The sequence below is a fragment of the Silurus aristotelis genome (assembly GCF_946808225.1).
Source record: "Silurus aristotelis genome assembly, chromosome: 2".
In the NCBI taxonomy this organism is placed as follows: domain Eukaryota; kingdom Metazoa; phylum Chordata; class Actinopteri; order Siluriformes; family Siluridae; genus Silurus; species Silurus aristotelis.
The window spans coordinates 35182384-35206450 of NC_139575.1; the positions used below are offsets into that span (position 1 = coordinate 35182384).

At 37.7% G+C, this 24067-nt stretch overlaps 2 long non-coding RNA genes across 3 annotated transcripts in view; one reads left to right on the forward strand and one right to left on the reverse strand.

The window, feature by feature from the left end:
• LOC310716496 overlaps positions 1 to 3597 on the forward strand; it is a 34167-nt gene extending 30570 nt beyond the window's left edge. For both annotated transcript variants that reach the window (XR_014530579.1, XR_014530580.1), the window contains one exon: positions 2152 to 3597. This is a non-coding gene — a long non-coding RNA (uncharacterized lncRNA). The remainder of the gene's footprint in view (positions 1 to 2151) is intronic.
• LOC310716464 overlaps positions 1 to 24067 on the reverse strand; it is a 325142-nt gene that overhangs the window by 82122 nt on the left and 218953 nt on the right. The gene's annotated exons all lie outside the window — the stretch shown is intronic.

The window sequence follows — 24067 nt, forward strand, 5'->3', positions numbered from 1 at the left end:
GTATATACGCTCCTGGGCTTAAAAAGGGCCCACACGGGCAATATATGAAGCTGTCAATGGTCTTTAACAACGAATCATTGTACAGAAAATGAAAAAATCTAACGAATAGATAAAGTAGCATGGTATACCATTGCTTAATGGGGAAAAGAATTGCATATATTTAATCAAGGGAAAGAAAGTAAGGAATTAAACACTTTAGGATTACGGCTTTTTAGGAAAATAATCAAGGACATAGCGAGCAGCATGTCCCAATAGTGGGTCATTCCTTTATTTATTAAAGAACCACACTCTCATTTATTAATGATCAATCATTTTTATTTCTTTCCTCTAAAACGTCTGTCACTCCGCTTTTTTTTTTCCATCTTTCTCAAAGATATTTTTGCCATGTTTCAGAGAAATATCCATCCTGAAGACTTCCAAAGAGTTTTATGAAAAAAAACCTCACCAACTTTACAACTTTATTCATCTCAGAGGGAAATGATTATTTTTAGATAGATAGATAGATAGATAGATAGATAGATAGATAGATAGATAGATAGATAGATAGATAGATAGATAGATAGATAGATAGATAGATAGATAGATAGATAACTTTATTTACCTCAGCGGGAAATGATTATTTTTAGATAGATAGATAGATAGATAGATAGATAGATAGATAGATAGATAGATAGATAGATAGATAGATAGATAGATAGATAGATAGATAACTTTATTTACCTCAGAGGGAAATGATTATTTTTAGATAGATAGATAGATAGATAGATAGATAGATAGATAGATAGATAGATAGATAGATAGATAGATAGATAGATAGATAGATAGATAGATAGATAACTTTATTTACCTCAGCGGGAAATGATTATTTTTAGATAGATAGATAGATAGATAGATAGATAGATAGATAGATAGATAGATAGATAGATAGATAGATAGATAGATAGATAGATAGATAACTTTATTTACCTCAGAGGGAAATGATTATTTTTAGATAGATAGATAGATAGATAGATAGATAGATAGATAGATAGATAGATAGATAGATAGATAGATAGATAGATAGATAGATAGATAGATAGATAGATAACTTTATTTACCTCAGAGGGAAATGATTATCTACAGACATACAGACGGAAGGATAGACAGACAGACGGAAGAACGGATTCTGTTGTATTCTGTTGGCTGAATTCAAAAAGAAATTCGTTCAGGCAGTATAAAACTGTCAAAGACAACAATTCGAGAATAAAAACGCAGCACTGAAACGAGATCCAACCAAACAGCTGTGGCAGGTTTGAATCATTTCCTTTACATCTGCAGTGATGGAGTCTTTTAAATGTTTTTTTTGTGTGTGTGCGTTATGGGAAAACTAATATCATTTATTAATCACTCACCGGCACATGTTCGCAAGCTGGTAGAGGCACGTTAAAAAAGATGTGGACTTCTAAAGCTCCTGGAGGCTTGAGAAAAAAAGGGATTGCACCAGAAATATACATGACCTTACAGATACTGCAGGGCAAAAAAAAAAAAAAAAAAAATGTATTTGGAGGGTAGGTTTTGACACATTGACACACTCGCTTATCTGACTAAAGGGAACAAGTGATGCTTTCATTTAGTCATGCGTGCAGTAAAACAGCAATGAATAAAACAAAATAGGGTGAAAATCGTGTCTGTTATTATATATAGAAAAAAGCAGCGTCGGTGTGGAAAGGCTTCGCGGGTTTTTCTTTTTTTACACATGCTAATGCGGCTTTGTGTTTTTAAATTATTAAACAGAGTTTGGGAAACACCTGCTGGGAGTGGATTCGTAGTTTTGGCTTTCAACAAATAGCTATGACATTACTAGACAAGGCTAGCCCTGTAAGAAAGGGAGAGGGAGAGAGTGATGGGGTAAGCTCGAGAACTGAAGAGCGCCTCGGGCTAGGAAGTAATGAGTGCTTTTCCACCGAGGGTTTGGACCCAGTATTTGAAAATTGTTTCGTGTCTTAATAAATCTTAAAAGTGTAATTTACTTGTGAAAGAGGAATAACAAAGGCACCGGCGCTGTTTGATAAAAACCACTTGTTAAGCCTGATGTGTCGACGAGGCCTCGGATGGCTTCTTATTATTCTTCTTTTTCATCTTCTCCATTTTCTTTTTTTGTTCTTTCCTCAGGTGGCAGCGGGGGTGCTGACAGATCTTCCCAGATGCTTTATTCGCAGTGTCGGGATTTGCCGAGTGAAAATTAGACAGGCTTCCGGTCGTGTTAGGGGTTCAGCCAGTTGGAAATGTGTGCAGTGGGAACAAAGTCTATAAACTCAGCATTATCGTTACGAATGTCACGTTATTTCAAAGAGCATCGCATTATATACTTAGAAAGAAATCCGTTTTTTTTTTTTTTTAAAGAACAAGAAATTATATTGTTAAAAATAAAACCTTACTAAATATAATAATAATAATAATAATAATAATAATAATAATAATAATAATAATAATAATAATAGTATATTATATGGACAAAAGTGTGTGAACACATGACCTTAAGATTCCACATTAAGTCCCAATTTACTGTTATAATAACCAAAATTTTTGGACCGGTCCACAATTTTTCTGGGAAGATGTTCTACTTGATTTTATAGTGCACTTGTGGATGTTTATCTTCATTCAGCCAGTACCTGAGGTGAGGAGGCCTGGGGTGCAGTCAGCATTCCACTTCATCCCAAATGAGTTTTGTAGTGTTGAGGTCAAAGCTCTAGATATTCCACTCCAACTCATGTACACCATATCTTCAGGTTTGGGTCTCCTAGTTAAAGTGAAGGGAAAATTCATTCTGGCCCATTCATTGACATCATATATAATTGTGTGCCTTCAAGATTGTGGTAACAGTCCATATAGTTTTTGCATATAATATAGACAAAAGTATTGGGAAACCTGACCTTTCCTGCCACATGTGGTTCTTCTACAAACTGTTACCACAAAGTACACAACTGTATAGAAGGTCTTCGGATGCAGTATAATCAATTTTTACTTTCACTTGAACTTGGCAACCCAAACAAGTTCCAGCATGGCAATACCCCTGTGCATAAAATGAGCTTTATTAAGATATGGTTTGCAGAGGAAGATCTTGAGTGGTCTGATATTGATCTCTGATCTCATGCCTACCGAACACCTTTGGGATGAACTGGAACACGGACTGCACCCCAGGCCTCCTCACCTCACCTCCTGTACATCAGTACCAGATTTTACTAACACCCTTGTGGCTGATGAACACAAATGTCCACAAGCACACTTCGAAATCTAGTGCAACATCTTCCCAGAAGAGTGGAGGGAATTATAAGAGCAAATTTGATCTAAATGTGATGCTCAAAACGCACATACCATTCTTATGACCAGGTGTCCTCAAACTTTTGGCAATATAATTCATGCTGATGTTTTCCCAAGTTTACTTGTTATACTTAAAATTTTTCCCAGTTCACTGTTAAAAATGCAACCTCCATATACATCTAATAGAAATGTGCTCAATATAACAATGTTATACAACAATGTAGGGATGGCACCTTGAAATATGCCACATATTTCATAGAAGTAAATGGAATCTTTCCCAGTTGCATCTTTTAAATCCTGTATTTTTACTTGCTTCTGATTTCCTCTGCTTCCAGGCTGTATGTTGGATTTCAGTGTCAGGCGAGCTGATGGCATTATTATTGGCTTTTAATGCCTAAAGGCAGTGCAGAACAAGCACGGGTTAGCTTGGCTACATCTCGTGTGTGTGTGTGTGTGTATGTGTGTGTGTGTGTATATATATATATATATATATATATATATATATATATATATATATATATATATATATATATATATATATATATATATCAACCCTCTGTCCATTACACAAGTCCTGGAGTGGAAAATAAGACATCATCAGGGTGTTTACCCAGCTCGTGGACAGCTGCAGGTCAAATCGTGAAGGTTGTGCACAGGAAATTTCACTCATTGTCTCGAAGACGTGAGCAAACTCTGAGGAGATTAGATCTGAAACTAGGCTCTTTTTTTTCTGTTTCCTTTTTTTTTCTTCTGGCTTACAGAAAAGAAACAAAAAGGGAAAAAAAATTAACTCAATTCTTTAAATTCCAATCTCAATCATAATTTTTTATTTTTATTTATTTTAGTAGGAAGTCCCATTGAAATCAATAACCCTTTTACAATAGGGAACTGGCCAAGGTAGCAGCCAACACACACAACTCAACATTAAAATACACACATTGAAATCAAAATCCAATGTTTAACACAGAGGTCTCTTACTAAAATGGCATGCCACCAAATTCTTCATGAAAACCTTAAATGCATCAGATGATATGAATAATTTGAAATCGAAATCTTGTTGCAAATTAGTCCATGACCAAGTTTATAGGAAAATAGAATGGAAAAAAAAATATTTAAGCCCGCAAAAAACTGTTTGGAGGAATGCAACGGTCACCCTTCCACACTCTTGGGAGTTTACCCTGTACAAATTTATAGATTAAAAAAAAACACTTGGTGGCAAAAATTTGCGAACATTTTTATCATTTGTCAGAGACACATGCATGTTTCTTATGTACATATTCAACTAGGTTAATTAACGATCTGAAGATTTACTTTGACCAAACAAATATATAAACCTACCGATGATCTACTTTATTTTCATCAAAAAACGTCCCTTGGCATGGATAACAGCCTTACACACTTTTGGCATCTGGAGAGTTTGTTTCTACAAACATTGATCTAAAATGCTTTGCTATGCCTCTTGTAAAACTTGCCAAAGTTGTTTCAATAGGATTCAGCAGTTCAATAGGATTTAGGTGCGGTGACAGTGAGCTGGATCTATCATGGAACAGCCTGCCCAGTTTGCTCTCTAAATTGCATATACAGAGCTTGAATGTTGGAGTTTTGGGTCATTGTTTTGTTGTATGATGAAGTTGGTACCAATTAGTTGCAGTACAGATGGAATTGCATGGTGTTGAAGTATGAAATGGTAGCCATGTTGGTTGCTTTTACCCGGAATAAGTGTCTTACCTTCCCTGTTTGGCTTTGGGGGTAAAGCAGTCTGCTAACATCTTCTCTCCTGTTCTCCATCTTACACAATTTCTTTTGTTAGAGCCAATGTCCAATTTGGCTCATCTGTTGTATATGTTGTAAATACAGAAAAGAGACATGTATGTGTCTCAAAACATATAAAAAACTTTTAGCAGCCACTGTATAGCACTGCACCAGTGCTATTTTCTATCTGCAGTCAATGCTGTCCATCCCAATATATCCGAAAAAAGCAATGATATGTAGAAGACTTTTAAAAAACACAGAACCACACTAAATCAAGTATTTATTTTTTCAATTTTTTTTAAAGAGGAAAAGTAACTATCACGAGTTTCCTCCTGAGACGTAAACTCAAACAGGACACATCAGATTGTGTCACATCAAGTCTTGTTTTATCAGTCGTTTATAGATCTTGTAACAGAAGTGATGTCGGTTTCAGAGATCTTACACATAAATAGACTTTTTTAAATAGTAAAAAGTGCAAAATTATCTTGGAATATTTGGTACTTACAGTAGGTTGGTTTGAGAAAGCAAAACCTTTCATTATGAAAATGATGCTTTCTGTGAGGATTCTTTTTTTTTGGGAAGAAGTTTCCAGTGTCAGAGCTTTGTACCAGTCAGAGGTAAAACTCTTTCTGGTCTAAGTTTTCCAGCATGGAAGGGATCTGTTGTTTATAGATCTTGTAACATTAAAGATGCCTGATTTGCAGATGTTGCACATTATTAAATGTAGCTTTGAATAGATAAAAAGTAGAATATTTTGTTCTGTACTTTATTTGGACAAATAAAACATTTTAGTCACTGATGCAATCATGTTTTTTTGTGGAGATTGTATTGTATTGTATTGTATTGTATTGTATTGTATTGTATTTCATTATTTGTTAGTTTGTTTAGAAGGAGTCTCCAGTGTCAGGGTTTTGTAGCAGTCAAGGGGTAAATGCTAATCCTAAATTATGTTTTGAATGAGAGGGATCAGTTGTTAAATGATATTGTACGTAAAATAATGTAAGATACTACTCGTGTTTATTGTGAGGAAATGTACATGTGGCATTCTTTGGAAGGTGTCAGAGCCCCTCATGGGAAACATTTATGTTTAATAGGTATTTTAAAGTAAGTGCTGCTTGTTTCACAGAAAACATTAAATTAGGTAATATAAAGGGACAAAAAGTACAATAAATCGTAATACATTGAAATGAGCATGACTTCTTTTAGTTCTTCCCTCCAGCATGTTTCTTAACATGGTACCAAAACGTGTGATCATTATGACGGCTCGAACCACGTTAGCAACTGCTAGTCTGGTAGTTTGAGTCACTGTTTTGATTGCAATAGAATTAATGAAACATCGTTGTTGCCCTTGTTGTTGTAGTAGATAAAAAAAAGAGTTATGCAAATCTGCGAGTGTTAATTCCTCCAGGGAAAACAAGGGCAATGTGAGATCTCCGCCGCCTGGTCACTAGATGCTAGCAAGACCTCGGTATTGTTCTGGGAAGAAATAATCAATAATTTCCATAATTATGACACCCTAAACAAAGCGTGCACAAAGAGAAAACAAAGGCATGACACGCGTCGCCTCAATTGTAACACATCCACCCATCCACCCTATCCCCTCTCCTCCTCCCATCCCAAAGCATGCTGTCTCACTATAACGTCCTGCTTGTAAGACAGAAAGAAAAAAAAAAAAAATATATATATATATATATAAAAAAAAAGAAAAATCTGCTATAAAAAAACACAGGCTGCAGCTGGCGACACAAATGCGTTTTGGAGGCCGTGGGCCGGCGCTCGCAGTTTGGCCCGATAAATGTATGGAATCAGCCGGCTCCTAAAAACTACAATTACAGGTGATACACAGATTCAAATCACAGGCCTGCCTCTCTGCGAGCTGGGGAAAATTGTCCTAATGACGGGTTTGGAAGCTCACGGAACGAGGGAGGAGAGGATGAGTGCAGAGGGAGGGTGGTAGCGAGGCGGAAAGGGAGGGGGCGTCTCTCATTCTCTCTCTCCACTCATTTTCGTTGTGTCTCTTTCTCTCGCTCGGTCGTTTTTTTTTCTTTTTGCAGCATGCAGGCGGTAGCAGCTGCACCTGTGCGCTCGGCGCTCTGTGCCTCCCTTAATGATATGGAATGATATCATTAGCCAAAGTGTTCATAAACAGATGTTGAGCCGCTGCCTAAATACTGTCAGCTGAGCGGCGTGCATCCTGAAACGGTATTATTTATATCCAACGTTTAAGTTTGTTATGTTAATAACCCAGCTATTAGCAGGCAGGATGTTGCGGGCAGAATATAAATGTCACTGTGCTGGCTGCCAGCATGCAACAGCAGAGAGAGTTAAGTACATCTTCACGGGAGCAAGGGGGTGGAACGCTAGCGCTATGTTTAGTGCTATTGTTTCTGTGTCTTTTTTCCCCCACACTTAGCACCTTGGGGAGTGAGACTGTGTGTCTTTTTTTCCTTTTTTTTTACATATGTGCAACTGAGGATGAGTGTGTTTCTCCGAGGCGCACCTGCTTTGCCACGCTGACTCGGCTTGAGAGGCGTTTTTTTGACCAGCATTGCAGGGAATAGACTCCCTCTCTCACGCTCCCTCCTTCCTCCATCCCCCTCGACGCCTTCTTTCCGCAGGAAGACAGAATGCTTGAGAGAAGAGCAGGACCTTTGGTTAGGGCCATGTGGAACATTGTCAGGATCTGATCTGATGTCTATTCCCATTTGCAACTCCGGTGCTAAAAAGCCAGCTCGCTCTGCAATATGTAACGTATAAGTTAAGAAATAACGATGGCTTGATCAGGAGAGAAGGTATTTGGATAGCAGCTCGAGGGCTATGTGTTGAAAATATTGCAGTAGCTCTGTTTATTATGTTTGTTTTACAAATTACAGAGGTGAAACTGACTTTTTATAGTAGATATGATTATGAATAATGTACAAAACATTTGTGCCCTCCAGAAGTCTTTTTGGACATTTAACTCATTAAGGAATAATTAAAATGTTCTATGTAGGACCAAACAACAAACATATCCACGTGGAACCATGTGGAAAAATGTTCTTAAAGAAGACAAACAAATTTGTGACATCACTATAACCATGATTGACTCCAGAATGATTCCTCTTTAGTGACTCATGAAAGTTATACTGTGATACTGTGTACCTTGCTAAGCTACTTCTTATAAACTAGCAAACTTTCTAGCTATTTCTAGTATTAAACATTCCAACAGAGGTAAAAAGTTAACAAATACACTATATTCATTTTACTATGACAGCACAACAATTCGAAAATGTGCAAGAGTTCATTTAATATGGCCACATTTACTGTGTTTTCCAGAAGATTCCACAATGAACTCGTGTATATATATTACTTCAGAAGTTTCCATTTTTGCTAGTTTAAGCCACTACAATGACACAATCACATCTAAACATGTATTTTTTTTATTAGTAGTCGATGTTGTAGTCTGTATGTATTAGTAGTCGATGTCTAAAAATTGCGATTTTACTCAAAGGTTTTTGCTTAGGTATTTATCGGCATAACTAAGGTAAACTTTATGCGAAAAAGGATTTTAGAAATTGAAGATTTGATTTAGCAGTCGATGCTACAGTAGGTGTGCTTATAGGATGGTTTTAGTTGTATATTAGCTTTTTTTCAGTTATTTTTCAACAAATCTGAGGTAAACTGTTTATGTGCTGGATAGTTAAATTATTACATCACCTTCAAGCTGGGTTTTCACTGTCTTGATTTTTTTAAGGTTTGTATGTCGGAATAAAGCCGTCAGGGCATTTCATGTGAGAAGTAAAAATGTATAAAAAAAACCAAATGGATTTGTTTTGAAAAGCATGAAGGTTATTAAAAAGCTACTTTCTGATTTAAGTGACGATTCTATTGTTGATGATTACCTTCTACCTTCTAACTATAAGTAGCATGGTTAGTGTTGTATCATTAACAAAATACCGTGCCTGTATTAACTGATCTTAAGCTAATCCTGGTACAAACTAGAAGAAGAGAAGTGCAAACAATTTAAAAGTATCCTGTCTTAATTTTTCCTCAGCTCCTCATCGTCTTGCTTTTGATTCAAAGGATTTGAATCCGCACTGATCCCCACCTCCTCGCTAACCTGCTCACATTAACACACACCCAGGCATGAGTCAGAAAATCACCACGCTACATGTGTTAACAGATTTATGGAAAAGGTTAGGGCATAATGCCATCACCCCCCATATAAACCCCCCACCCCAATCCCTTTTCTCTCTGACAGGGCCTGCTATTAGGCTCGTTTGTCCGTGCTGATGTGACAGCCCGTTTGACTCTTCCCCCAGCGTGGCCATTAGTCCCCTTGCGTTGTTCTCTGACAGACACAAGGCTATCGGGCGCTCCTGCAACCCCTCTAATTATTTCCTTGGGTGGCGCGAAGGTAATTTTTAACCTTTCACGTGCACCTGGGGAGCCTTCTCAAGGGAGCCAAGGTGTCTGTGTGGCATTCAGTCATCAAAACATGACCTTTAATGGCCGTGCAGAGAGCAGTTGGCACCAGTGGCATGCGCCGCGCCATGCTAATACTGATGGCTAATTTATGCAGCAGTGGCCTAATCAATTTAGGTGGAGAGATAGAGGAATCTGGTGGTGGTGGTGGGGGGATTGAGGAGTGTCATCTGCCGGACTAAAAGAGGTTAAAGGCATTTTGGAGAATAAGTGAGAAGTCCCAAGAAGAAGAAAAAGAAGGTGAAAGGAACGTGTGTGAATGTGGGTGATATGGAGGGATGGCGAGCAGGAAGTGAGGGGAAAAAAGTATGTCACGGATGACGCAGCCAACATGATCACGGAACCGTCACAGAATCTGACTAACATGTCTGTCCTTTTTTTTGTGAGAACGTATTCTCATCCATTAATATAAGAGCATTATACATTCACTTTAGGAACAACTTGATGTCCTTCAGAGACACTGAATCCTTCTGAAAGTTTGAAATCCGATATCTTAGCATTCAGTTGTGTTCAGTCTTTTTTATGGTTTACAAACTGAAATAGAAACATAAAATCCTTTAGCCTTTGCTGAGTGTAATCATCTAAAATGTTTAGAACTTCTTAATCTGAGACTTTTCAACTTATTAATCAGCATTTCTGAGGTAAATGTTAGTGTCTGTAGCAGCTTCATGCTGGTTTTTATTGTCTTTGCTGTCAATGTCAACCTTTTATTGTCTGTTCAAAATAATTTGGTAAAACACAAACAAGAAAAAAGACAAAATCACAAATATTTGTTGTATGTTCTTCAATGTAATATTTACACTTTTTCTTGTTGTGGGCAATAAAAGATCATTGCAAAACAATCAAAAATACGAGTTCATGGGTGTATCAGAGACAGCCCTCAGTGCTGATGTTCTGAGCACAGATGAGGAGGATCAATGAGGAAGCTTCAGTGTCTTTATGTAAAGCCGATTGTATTACAGCCTGCAAAATGAAACTCATTCATTATTCGACAGTAGCAGCTGGGGTGTGTGTGTGTTGCATGTGTGTGTGTTTGTGTGTTTTGCGTGTGTGTGTGTGTGTGACGTCAAGAACTGTAGTAAGTCCATCTGCCATAAAATAGCAGCTTTATTTATACAATTCAAAGAGTCTGACAAACATTGTGTAGGCAGGCCTCGCGAATATGATAGTAAATATATTTTGATGAGGAAAGAAAAACAGCTATGCGGTGATGTCACACACAAAAGTCTTAACATTTTGCAGGCCGTCAGATTAGAAATGTTTGGAGTAAAGCATAAGCATGTTTCTAAATCATTCATCACACTGAGACTGTTCAGTGCTCATTTGAATATAATTCATATTTATACCACACTATTGTGGACTTCTTGAATCTGAATGGCCAGACGCTTTTGATCCATCTTCTATAGGGCAGCTATGACCGTAGTAATCCAAGCCACAGGTTCATATACATGCACTCGGTCTAATTAGTGTTTCTAGAGTCTAATTTGCAGACATGTGTATGGAAGGCACTGGATTGAATCTAATGTTTAATGTTTAATAAGGAGTCTCCAGTGTAGAACTATTCAAAAATTCCTCTCAGGATGTAGGACATGTATAAAGGACACTCCACTGAATCTAATCCTTCTTAATAAACAATTGAAAATGAACAATGTGCCATTATTAATATAGTGAAGCGTTCTGTATGATGTTTATGTAGTTAAGGAGTCTCCAGTGTCAGACTATTTGTAAAAGTTGATACGGTGAATGTGTTTATTTGGATATGTTTAATTTATGAAAGTATATGTAATAAGGAGTGGGGTTTTTTTTTCGCAATGGGAAAGTCCTCAGGATAGAAGACTTGACAGTTTCATGGCAACATGACACATTTGGTCTTGATCATTTCAAGAAGGAGGAATAAAAAGTTTAGCTGTTTATAAAAGGTTATCACATGGGTTAAAGTATAGTTAAAAATGATCCACAAGATGAAATGTTTTTTAAAGAACAAAAGGCTTTAATGAAAACTAAATAAAAATAATACAAACTAAAATAATTGAAAACAAAAAAAAATGGGTATTGACAAATTGACAGAGAGATAAGTAAGTAAATAAAATCAAATAAATACATTTAACCTCTGCTAAATGCTTTTGTGTAAAAATAATAAAACATTACACGATGTCCAGCTCGTTTTTTTGGTAATAATATCCTTATGTCTGGCCGCATCACTTCACCTCATCGTTGATTATTTGCTCCAAGTCATGAAGTGTTATGTTTGTTACATAGTGGCTATACACATGGCGGTTTACAAAATCACACAAACAACAAACAAAAACACGCACAGCTAAAACGCAAATAAATGAATATGTTTGTATGGCGTACCACTGCCTCGGTTTCTCGCTGGTAATACTGGAGCAGCAGGTGAACCAGTTCACAGCCTGAAGACGGAGGCATTGTTCCATCTCACAGTAAGAGAGGCCATTAACTTAGAACTATGAAAGCATATGGGGAGGATATGCATTTTAGGCAGAGAGATAGAGCGAAGAAGAGAGAGAGAGAGAGAGAGAGAGAGAGAGAGAGAGAGAGAGAGAGAGAGAGAGAGAGAAAGAGATACAAGTGAAGCCTCAGGCATGTGTACGAGAAGCTGCCAAGATTTGTATTTGTCCGTAACATCCGTGAATTGCCACGCATTATTAATCGTTTTTGCTCTTCTTCGGGTATCATCCGCTAACAATATTAACGCCGCCGAGAGTAAAAAAAAAAAAGTATGTATAAAACATGAAAGCTCTATTTGCAAAAGGAAGTCATATTGAAGATTGATTCCCCAACGAACATTCACCCACTGCTCGGAGTGTCATTAATAACATTATCGTATTACAGTTGAAGGATAAACAGTTGGATTAAGGCGTCTTTGCGTAGATGAAGAACACACAATTGACGTATCAGTTATATCAGAATATAAAAGCGCAATCGTTATTAAATCACGGCGTTGCTTTGCATTCTCTGACACGGGATGACATTTATGTTTGAAAAAAACTAAACGAAAAAAACTAAACGAAACGGCAAATGCGAATGTAATTGTGTTTAGTGGCGAGTGGATTTCCTGTGCTCATTTGAAAACTTGTCAGATCATATGAGAGCTACTGATGAACCCCTCCATCGAACCGCTTCTAATCGCTCTTCGTTTTTAACGCAAGGATTTGCCCGGTCGCTGTGAAATCTTCGCTCGGGGAGGTTTGGTTGGGGGAAAAAAAAAAACATTCTTTTAAACTCCAGCGAAAAGGTCAGCGCGTTTTTTTTTTCTTCCCCCAGAGCTACGTAATATAATAAAGAAATAAAGGAGGGACAGAAAAAAATACACACGAGGAAAGACAGATTCCTTGTACACGTGCATGTCTGATTGATATTCCGAATCTATGCCCGGATCTGGCCACCACGTCGCCATTAAGCCTCGAAATGATGCGTTCTATCACCCGCATGCCTCACCTGAGTATTGCATTACTGAAGGAAAAGGATGAATAATTAATGATGAGGAATAGGTTCCTGGCAATCGCCATGCCTGCAATTTAATAATGAGCATTATGTTACTTCTTGTTGTTGTTGTTTTTCACTTGCAACTCCCCCCACCACCACCACCACACACCCCAAACCCCCTCCTTCCTCCGGTCGCTTCTGTTTGCTCATTCTCGCATTCTCTCTCACTTGTTTTCTCTCTCTTTCTCCCGTCTGGTGTCATTCATTTGTCTTATGTGTCCAAGTGGTGCAGTGGAGATGACCTCAAAGTTCACTTGGCTGCAGGTTTCACCTTTACGTATACATGTGTGTCCACTCACAGCTACGAGAGGACACGTTATTCTCAGTCAAGCAGCTTCACGGAAATGTTATAGAAGTAATCAAATGTAAATGCATTGTTTTTGAATATTCTGGAATAATCAAACGTGTTTTTAAGAGGACCTGGATCCTGCTAAGACAAACGAAAACGATGTTCATCAATAGCGATGTAACATTCGGAGAAATCGAGTCGATGCGTCTCTTTAAACGCAATGATTCGAAACGTCTTAGCCATCGATCGATCTTTAGCATTTTAAAGCGGAGGAAGTGTAAATAAAATCGCACCTTCCAGCAAGGTTACTTCTCTGCGTCATGATTTTGTGAAATAAGACAAGATTCTGGAAAAAAAATATATGGTCGCATGTATAATCAGAAGCTGTTTGATCGAATCATATTAAATATTATATCTATTCATATTCAAAATAGAATTAATGAATCTGTTTAAGTTAAACTTTTTTTATATAGTAGGAGTATATATATATATATATATATATATATATATATATATATATATATATATATATATATAAAACGTTTAAAACCTCTCTAGTACCTAAACAATCATGTTAATAAAATGATTGTTATAACTTGAATGATGTACTTGAGGTCGAGGAATTCCACAAGTTCATACTGCTATCATTTCGAGCTCTTCAAACTTTTTCCACAGGGTTTCTGGGAGTTTCCAGTTTAGGCCACACCCACTTTTGGGTAAAATTCGAGTTTTGCATCGCTAAACATGCACAGGTACGGATAGTGTGATTTGCTACACTTGATACTAAATAAATATTAGACAATTAAGCAAGGGAAGGAAATGTCTGGTATATTACACATGACATTTGTTCTATTCATTTGGTTTAAAAAAACAGTTAGAGATAGAGAGAGAGAGAGAGAGAGAGAGAGAGAGAGAGAGAGAGAGAGAGAGAAACTTTACTGCATATGGAGTGTTTGGTGCTAAGCAGCAGGCTGATGGCGATTGGATGAGCGAATACGCTTGGACGATGGTCGCTGTGTGCGTAAGTGTGTGCGTGTGTGTATGTGTGCGTGTTTGGCCGGCGGTGTGTATTTGCGCGTAGGCCAGGTCCTTGCTGCAGGCGGCTCAGGTTGGCCCGAGTACCGCAGGAGAGCAGATGGCCAGCCAAAGCTTGTAGTCACACTTACCTTCCCTGCTAAAGCCCCAATCCCCCAACACACACTCCTCCAAGACTGGCCGGCGCACCGCCGAGAGGCGCTCCAATCTGGACGCAAACACAGCCTGCCAAACGCTCACCACACACACATACACACACTCACACACATACACACACACAGGCAAATGGACTTCTTTTGATTTGTCCCCCAGCCAGACACAAGGTCCTTCAGAGTAATTAAGATACCTTGGAAAAAACGAATCCATTGGTTTGAAAATGATTAAACAGGTATGATTAAGGAGTGTTGAAAAAAGCCCGTGGTTTTTTAAGGTGTGTGTGTTGTGTGTGCGAGAGAAAGATGGCGTTTCGGCCATCTTCCTGACTGACAACCGTTTGAGATATTCGAATACTCCCAATGCATCCAGTCTATTGTGGCACCGATGACAGAGCTAGCAATTGGATGTCGCACGCTACACTGCTAATGCCGTTTTTTTCGAGCGAACAGCTTGGGGCCGTACAAAAATGCCACATCCAGAATCAATAATGCTTAGAGGCGGCGCACAAGTCTGCCTGACATTGCTCAGCTGTGCCTCTTGGCTCCGGACATGGCGAACACACACTGTTATTAGCCGAGCGTTAGCATTGCAACCGAGTGCAGATGTTAAAGTGGTAGTTCAGAAGCAGCTCACACACAAAAAATAAATAAATAATACAATAAAATATAAACCAAGAGCGAGCTCTCACCTCTCTAATGAAAACAGCTTGATAATGAGATTTTTCAGGTCAAATAAGAAAAGGAGAAATTTTGCGCATGGGTAAAGAGCCAAGATCTAAAAATTATTTTTACTTAACTGTACCTTTTCTTATGCAAATAGTAGATTGTGGAGGAAGAATGGTGACGAGAAATGTTGAGGTTGTGTACATGGTATAAAAAGCAAAAAAGCAACAACAAAAAAGTTAAAAACATGAATTACAATCTTAAATTGCAATAATAATAATAATAATAATAAATACTATTTAATTAATAAGTAATTTAACTGATGTATTATTTTATGTAATTCTTTCAGTAAAAATTTTTCCTCCATCACAGAATATCTTTTTTTTTGTGTGGTTGGGCCTGAGAGCCAGGGCAGATTGTCAGTTAAGTGCAAAACTTGCATTTCAATTCCATCACCATGTCAGCCAGCTTTTCTCCTCAGACTTATCTTCCAGGGTGTCGCTGGTGCCGAAGTCATCCAAAAAGCCTCCGGGACGAGTGGAAAAGAAAGGGGGGTGTTTGGGGGGAGTTGGAGGACGTTAGCATCCCTCTCTGTTCCAGAACAGATGTCACCCGTGTTAACGTTGAGCCGGTCTCGTTGAGTGCTCGGCAAAAGGTCACCGTCATATGGCAGGTTAAACGGGCTAATTGTAAAATTTAGTCATGGTGCTCCAGGTTATGATCGTCGACAGAATTATACCATAATTAAAGGTCATTGGATTTGCATTGGAATCCATTATTTTGTAAAGAGGCCGGGGCAGGCGTTTGCATATTATTGGCCACGCTGCTCGAAATGTTTGAAGTGCACACTCCCAAGTCTTTGCAGCTCATGCTGAGTAACTCTCGGAAGACATGGAAGCAAACAACGAATGGCAAGTTTGACAAAAGTCATCGGATTCATCGGAATAGACTTTTGCCTTTTGGAGTTCTGGGAGATACTTGGCATTTTAAGTATTTTAATTCTTTTTTTTTTATTATTGTACCCTGCTAAAGTACCTACCAGTCAAATTTAGGAAGATGATATTTATCTTGAGTCAGTTCTGTGGTTTGAAGGCTGTTGGGTTATTTCCATGGCTGAATAACATTAGCTTGCCTCGCCTGTTAGAATGCAAGGGTTGGCGCGAGTGTTTCAGACTTGGCAGTTCACCTGTGGGCATTGCCATTGATTGAGATGCATGCGCAGGCGGCCATGAGAGGCCCTCGGCTCGCCTAATTGGCCCAAGAGTGCGGCTAATCCCTCTCTCTCTATGAGACCTCCATTTTAAAACAGCATAAATCAATTAATGGAAACTGTAATGTGTTTCTCATTTCTGCCCGGCGATGGCCAGAAAGTTGGAGAAAGCAAAAAAAAATGAGCCACCTAACACTCTGATGGCATACGGCATTAATTACCGAGGCACTCGAGCGCTCTTCTCCTCTTACAGTCATCCGTCGAATTATCGTGACCGTTTATGGAGGTCTGAGTGTAATGAATCCGAATGGTTCTTGCCAATGGTCCCTGAAAGTGTAGCCTATCTTGCAAATGATTACATTTCCACAACTCTTTGAAATAGGATTAAGCATCTCTGGGAAATGTCCCTGGTTAAGTGGTTCTTTGAGGGACATGAGGATTGCAGGAGAAACAAGGAAAGAAAGAGCAAGAGAATTAGAAAAAAGGATAGCGGAGAAGAGGTTAAAAGGAGTCATGGCTTCCCGGGTCAGTACTGCTGCTTTCAGAGAAGATCCACTAAGCATGTTTGGCCAGTGAGAAAAAGAATGAGAGAAAAAGTGGAAAAAGTGTGATATACTATACCAGATTATTGTAATATTTGGAGCCATTGTTTTGTAGAAAATTATTTGCACTCTAGAGGAAAAGGCGTCTACTGTATTATAGATCCTGTTTCAGGGTCTAACATCTTAAATCTAGGATATTTATGGCGAGCAAGTTATTTATGAATAATTGGCTTATGTAGGTGCTCGCATTCACATTATGCTAATTACCTGCATATAGTGGTATTTTAAAGTTTAGAGGTTTTGTTTTTTTACAAGAAAGTACTTTATTTTTCGATGTTTTCCTTCAAAATAGTCCCCTTGCAGAGACAGTGCTCAACCTATGGTATTTTTGAGTTACAATGGGGTCTTCAGACACATCTCCATCAAGATTTCACCATATCTAAACGTGACCCTGATATCCTTCATCTGCTTATTCTAATCCTGTAAAAATATCCGAAGCAGGTGCCCTACTTGAAGTGGAATCAAAAAGAATTAAAGGAAAAAAAAATTTATAGGGTGATTTTAAAACATGAATGAGCCATGAGACCATACATCATGTTCAGCTGACAGGTTAGATTAAAATTTATGAACGACTTCATCAAAAAGCACTTTTCCCCCATGTGCCAGTGATGGGGCGAGAGATTCGCTTTGACACTGGCGTTACATGGCTGGTTTCGGTGGTGGATTAATGCGCCAGGGAGTGCCCGTGATCCCTGTTAGACGAGAGTTTATGAAATAATACCTGTCAGCTGCAGACGGATAACAGGGGAAAACAGGGCAGGTTTTCCAGGTCATTCCACCATCTGTCACCGGGGCCTCATCTGCGCCTGCACATTACCACCTGATTGGCTCTAACTGCCGTCTGTTGCCTCCTTTAACCACCTGATTGGTTTTAACAGGGTTCCATAAGTGTGACTCGTGAGGTAAAATCGATGTTTAGTCAGCGATATAATCACTGCTTCGTCTACAGTCCACTGTGAGTGCTGATTCGAGAATTTATTGTCATACCTGAAATCCAAAAGAGTCAGTATTTCATGAGGGAAAATTCTTTATGTATTAGTCAAAATCAAATGGATTTTCTGGGCTTCTCAGGCTTCAGTTAATCATCAGCAAATCATCTGCATGCACTTTGCAACTGAGCGAAGTACTAGCTTCCTGAATACAAAGCATCAGAGAAGGTCTGACTATTCCGTTCTTGTAAGTAGGCAATTAATAAAATAGCACTTGATTCAGTACATTGCTCTTACAGACTCCATGGAAAGCCTGGCTTGATGATTGGAAGACATATCAAAGGTGCTGAACCTTGTAAGTTATTGGCAATAATGGAAGTGGGAACATCTTAACCTTTTTACAGAATTCTTGGTGTTCTAATAGTAGTCAGTAACTAAAGCCATTAGCGATTGACCCAACTAGAATGGCTTTCTTTTTAAATCTTTCAAAAAATCCAAAAATTGGAAGTATAAAGTAACATTTTGTTGATGTTTGTCTAATCATTTTGTGTCACACATCATGTCTAGATGTCACTACCTACTTCAATGAAAATTTGCCAGTTAGTAGGCTGCTTTCAAGCATCCCATAACAGACACTAGAAATTTTGTTAACCTTAACCTTTTTTAATCTATTAAGTGTGTAAATTTTTTATAGAGGGACCGCACTCCTGTAAAGAAACCATACCAGTGGTTTGAAGGAAACATTGACCAGAAACTCAGTGCTCAATTTACAGCTGTTATATTGTAAGTTTTTACATGTCAAAATGTCACTCCTGAAAACAGCAGTGGCTCAAATTAATGTTAAAAAAATCTCTTAAGTGACACCTGTATGGCATTTGGCAGACACCCTTATTCAAAGCAGCTTATAAATTTGTCTTTTAATACAAGGGCCTTGCTTAGGGGCCCGGCACTGCTATCTTGGTGGTACTGGGATTTTAATTCATGACCTTTTGAACCAAAGTTTAACACTTCCCACACTTGACTGCTTCACAGAAGCAGTTTACGCAAACTCGCCCTACATTCGTAAATCAAGCAATTCCTGAATTGCGGATGTCTGAAAGAGTTCTGGAGGTCTGAATTTCAGTTCACTACCAGTTTGACAAGTCTGTCCCTTTCAGACTGCCAGATTCTGAAAAAGGTATTTGTTTAATATCACAAATCCGATCCACTGAAGCGTTGTTTGCCGATAATTCCACTCAGGAGCAGGATCGTGCTTGTTAATCGCCCAGCTGATAGATGGATTTAAACCTGGACTGGAAGATTTGCCTTTGAGATTACGCCTCTAATATGGGCTTCTCTGACTGAATCGAGAGGCCGGCCGGTTACGCATGTACACACATCGCACACCTTTAGAGATTCAGACACGGATCAGGCCAGATTTGATCAGGATAAAGGAGAAAGCGAGTTTCCTGGATGTTTGGATGAACAGTTGGAGGCTTGAGTGTGCTTCATATCGAATATAGTATAGTAAATAAAGATCCGTTCTCTCATGTTAAGGCTAAATCCTTCCTGAGTGTGTATAATGAAGAAGAAATTAACTTTGTAGATGTTTGGAATGAAACAGATTTGAAAATTGTCATCAAAATATTATTCTCAGTCTACAAGGACAAAGCCGACGGACTCAAAAAAAAAGAGAGAGAGAGAGAGCAGAGAACACTGTTTCTGTGTTCCAGTTAAATCTGAATTTAATTGATTCGCTGGTTTTGCTCCATATTCCAATATACAGCAGCAGATAATGCATTTTAATTGCCTGGCTCACGGGCTCCAGATATGACGTGGTATTATGGTTTTATGAACTCGAAAAAACCAACAAAGAGTTCTTTCTTCTTCCCCCAGTTCATCCTACGCCATTAAGAGGTCTGAAACATCTCTGAAGATATTTGGCTCCTAATTGGAAATAATTAACGTTTGCCATCTCGGAGGCTTCAAAGTTATATTGTTCCTTTATGCATCGGAGTAATTAATTTTTAATTTAACACTCGAATGCAAATTCCGCAAATATTATTCATCATTTTGCCGGGCCAAATACTTAAATATTTATGGCCGCGCTCGGCAAGGGTACAGACACGCAGCATGGAAGAACAATTTTGATATTTGATCATTATTGTTTATTTTTATTTTATTTATTTTTTTTGCTACGGTGTTGACATTTTTGCAGCTTTGGAATAGCACGAACCACTGAATTTAGTGAGCAAATTGTGCAGAATATAATATTATGCTTCAAAAATCATTATTTGTTCATAGAAAGGTTATTTATTTTTAAAATAGTACTAATACATTCATATCAGGGGAAAAATGTGAAATAAAATTATTTTAATAAAATAATAATAATAATAAAGATAACAATTATAATAACAATAATAATGATAATTATTATTGTTGTTGTTATTATTATAATTATCATTATTATTATTATTATTATTATTATTATTATTATTATTATTATTATTATTATTATAATAAATTACATTTTAGAGCAATTTTTAAGTTTGTCAATGTGGCTTGACTGCTGACTTTGGGTTAAAGGTAAATACAAGTCATTGCAATCACTTTCGAATTGTTCTTTACATAAACGCAAAGTAATCAATGTTTTGCTTTCAGTGTCAAGTGTTTTCTCCTTTCAACATTTTTATAACACATATACTGTAATCTTAATTCATTCTGGCATGGAAATATCTCCATATATATTCCAGTCAGATATCGCACGCAATCATGTCCAAAGCATTATATATTATTTATAACTGTCCAAGGTCCAACAACTCGTATTGAACTAATAAGTGTACTCTCGGGGGTAGATGTTAAGTTATCATCTTTACTGCCTATAGGAAATAAGCTGCGTTTGACTTTTATTAGCGAAGAATAATTGAATCATGCTTTTAAGCTCGCCTGCTGACATGAAAATGATTCTTTCGGATTCTTCCTCCTGATTGGTCAGGAGATTCGTTAATGAAACAGCAGCTCTGGACGTCAAGTGGCTTTTATTGTCATTTCACTGTATGACATGCAATGCAGTACACAGAAACGATGGAAAAAAGACTTGAAACAATATAAAGTGACAAAAGATGCCGCAAAACTAACTAGAACACTATATTAGTGCAAACTACACAATACTATGAGACAATGAACACAGTAACAGTGTAGGACCGACCAGTACTGTCAATGTCTAGTAATTTAACAGCAGTGTTTTGGACAAAAAGTTTTAATAAAGGTGTGTGTGTGTGTGTGTGTGTGTGTGTGTGTGTGTGTGTGTGTGTGTGTGTGTGTATATATATGTATGTATGTGTCAGTCCAGTCTCTTTGTATTGAAGACCCAAATGGCTTGTTGAAATAAAACCCAAATGTTTTGGTATCACATTCCAGATGACGTGAGTGTGTGTGCTTTATTGTTTTTTAGTAACAACAGATACGTGGATAGGGACACTGATGAACAGTCCGTAAGTATTCTGTAGAAAGTTTAACTTATCATTTTGAGAGGGGTCTTTTCAGGGTCAGCTCTTTGTAGCAACTAGACACAAAGCTGGAACTTTACTTTATCAGGAGAGTAACTTTAATATAAAGTTTACAAAGAATTGTGTGTCACATTAAATATTTACATATGAAGTGTAGTGTATGATAAATTAAACCCTTCAGCACTTTTCAGAAAAAATGAATCAACTCCAAGGTTGATTCATTCATTGATATCCATGACTCCACCTTTGTGTCACATTCCATCGCAGCACCATGTTGTTGGTCATTGTCGTATCGCAGCATGCACGTTTGTGTTTTATTTCTTATATAATACTGTTTGTGAGTGTATTTGAAAGCTCAACACTAGACATATATTATGCGATTATCTCCTTATAATGGCACCTGTTAGTGGGGTGGGATATATTAGGCAGCAGGTGAACATTTTGTCCTTATTTGATGTGTTAAAATCAGGAAAAATGGGCAAGCATAAGCATTTGAGCGAGTTTAACCAGAGCCAAATTGTGATTTCTAGACGGCTGGGCCAGAACATCTCCAAAACTGCAGCTATTTTAACCTGTTCCTGGTCTGCAGTGGTCAGTATCTATTAAAAGTGGTCCAAGGAAGGAACATTGGTGAACCGGCGACAGGGTCATGTAGGGGCGAGGCTCATTGATGCACGTGAGGAGCGAAGGCTCGTCCGTGTGGTCTGATCCAACAGATGAGCTCCTGAAGCTCAAATTGCTGAAAAACGTCATGCTGTTATTGATCGATGGGTCAAACCCTAACGCTAACCCCGAACTGTTTTGGCAGCTAAAGAGGGACCAACACAATATTAGTCAGATTGTGATTGTTATGCCTGATTGGTTTTTAATTCATTTTACTTCAAATTTTGCATGGTTCCTTATGTGGTTCTTCCCAAAAACTGTAAAACTGCTACCTCAAACCTATTCCAATATGAGAATGGCCCTGCGCACAACAACATGAACATATGGTTTACATGGGTTGGTATGGAGAATCTTTTTCTATAGAGCTCTGACTTCAACACTATTGAACACTTTTGGGATGAATTGGAACACTGACTGCACCCCAGGCCTCCTCACCTACATCAGTACCCGACCTTACTAACACCCTTGTGGCTGAATGAGCGCAGATCTCCACAAGTGCACTCCAAAATCTAGTGGAACATCTTCCCAGAAGAACAGAGGTTATTATAACAGAAATTGGGAATATAATTTGGAATGGGATGTTTAGAAAGCACATACCAAGCCTATGGCCAGGTTGCCAAATAAAACATTTGTCCATATACTATGATTATATAAAGTTTAAATCCCAAATTGTTTTAGTCCCAGTTGCTTGTGATTGCTTGAATTGGGCTTAGAGAGAGAAAGAGAAAAAAAAAGCTATATTTTTAAAACAGAAATTAGGGTCATTATTCTTAATTAGCAACACAATTGGCTAATTAATTAGCTCCTTAACCTCCTCCTGAGAGAGTTAATGTAGAGTGGGTAAAGAAAAAAAAAAGATAAAAATGGCCAATAAGTTGAAAAACGTTTACCATGTGGAAATGCGACTAAGATAAACCATCATGTTAACCTTTTAGGTGGGAAAAAAACCATAAAATGTATACTATTTTACAGTATTTTAATTGTTATTTATATAATTATAATTGCAATAATACCAATGAAATGCTCTATGAAAATATTTTCGAAAAGTGAATTATGTTGCTAAGGTTTCTTTTTTTATTATAAATTAATGAATCATTAATTAATCGATAATTAAATGTAATAATGCAATTAAAATGAAATATTGCTGCAAATCAGTGTTGAAAAAATATTTGAAACTTACTGAAATATGATATTTTGTAATATTCAAATAATATTTAAAAACATTTTTAATACATTTTAGAAAAAAATTATATATATTTTTTTTATTATAGAAGAAATTATAAGAAAGCATTATTTGTCGGGTATAAATTGCAGTAAAAAAATTTTTTTCTTTGCATATCCCAACCACAGCACAAGGTCAGCCATGATGGAGTGCTCTTATCGCTCATAGCGATAAGAGTGAGGGCCATGCTTAAGGGCCCAACTGTGTTAGCTTAGCAGTAGTGAGGCTTGGACACCTGACCTTATTTTCGTTAAGCAGTGTGAAATTCTGCCCTTTGCAATTAAACATAGGCTACAGTTACAGTGGGCAAAAAATTCACAAATTTCAAGTTTTAAAGAATTGAATATGGAATAGCGAGAAATGCAGCCCTAAAGACTGGGATATGAAACACACATGGTGAGAAAGAGAAAGAAACACAGATCTAAAGACTGGAAAATGACAGACAGACATAAAGACAGACAGACGGTAGACAGGCAACGGTAGCGATCTAACAAAATGAAACAACAATAATAACACCAAATATATCAATATTTAAAAAGACAGAAAGCAACAGATGAAGACAAAAAGCGAGCGACAGCTTTGTTGGAAAAAAAAATTGGACACAGACAGACAGACAGACAGACAGACAGACAGACAGACAGACAGACAGAGATAGATATAGTGGCAGGTCTATACTGAAGCAAATTTGAAAGAGTGTAACATGTTGAGAGACAGAAAGAGAAGGACAGAGTGGAAAAAAAAACAAATACAGAGAGGACAGGCAGATAAAGGTGTACAGAGAAAAAGAG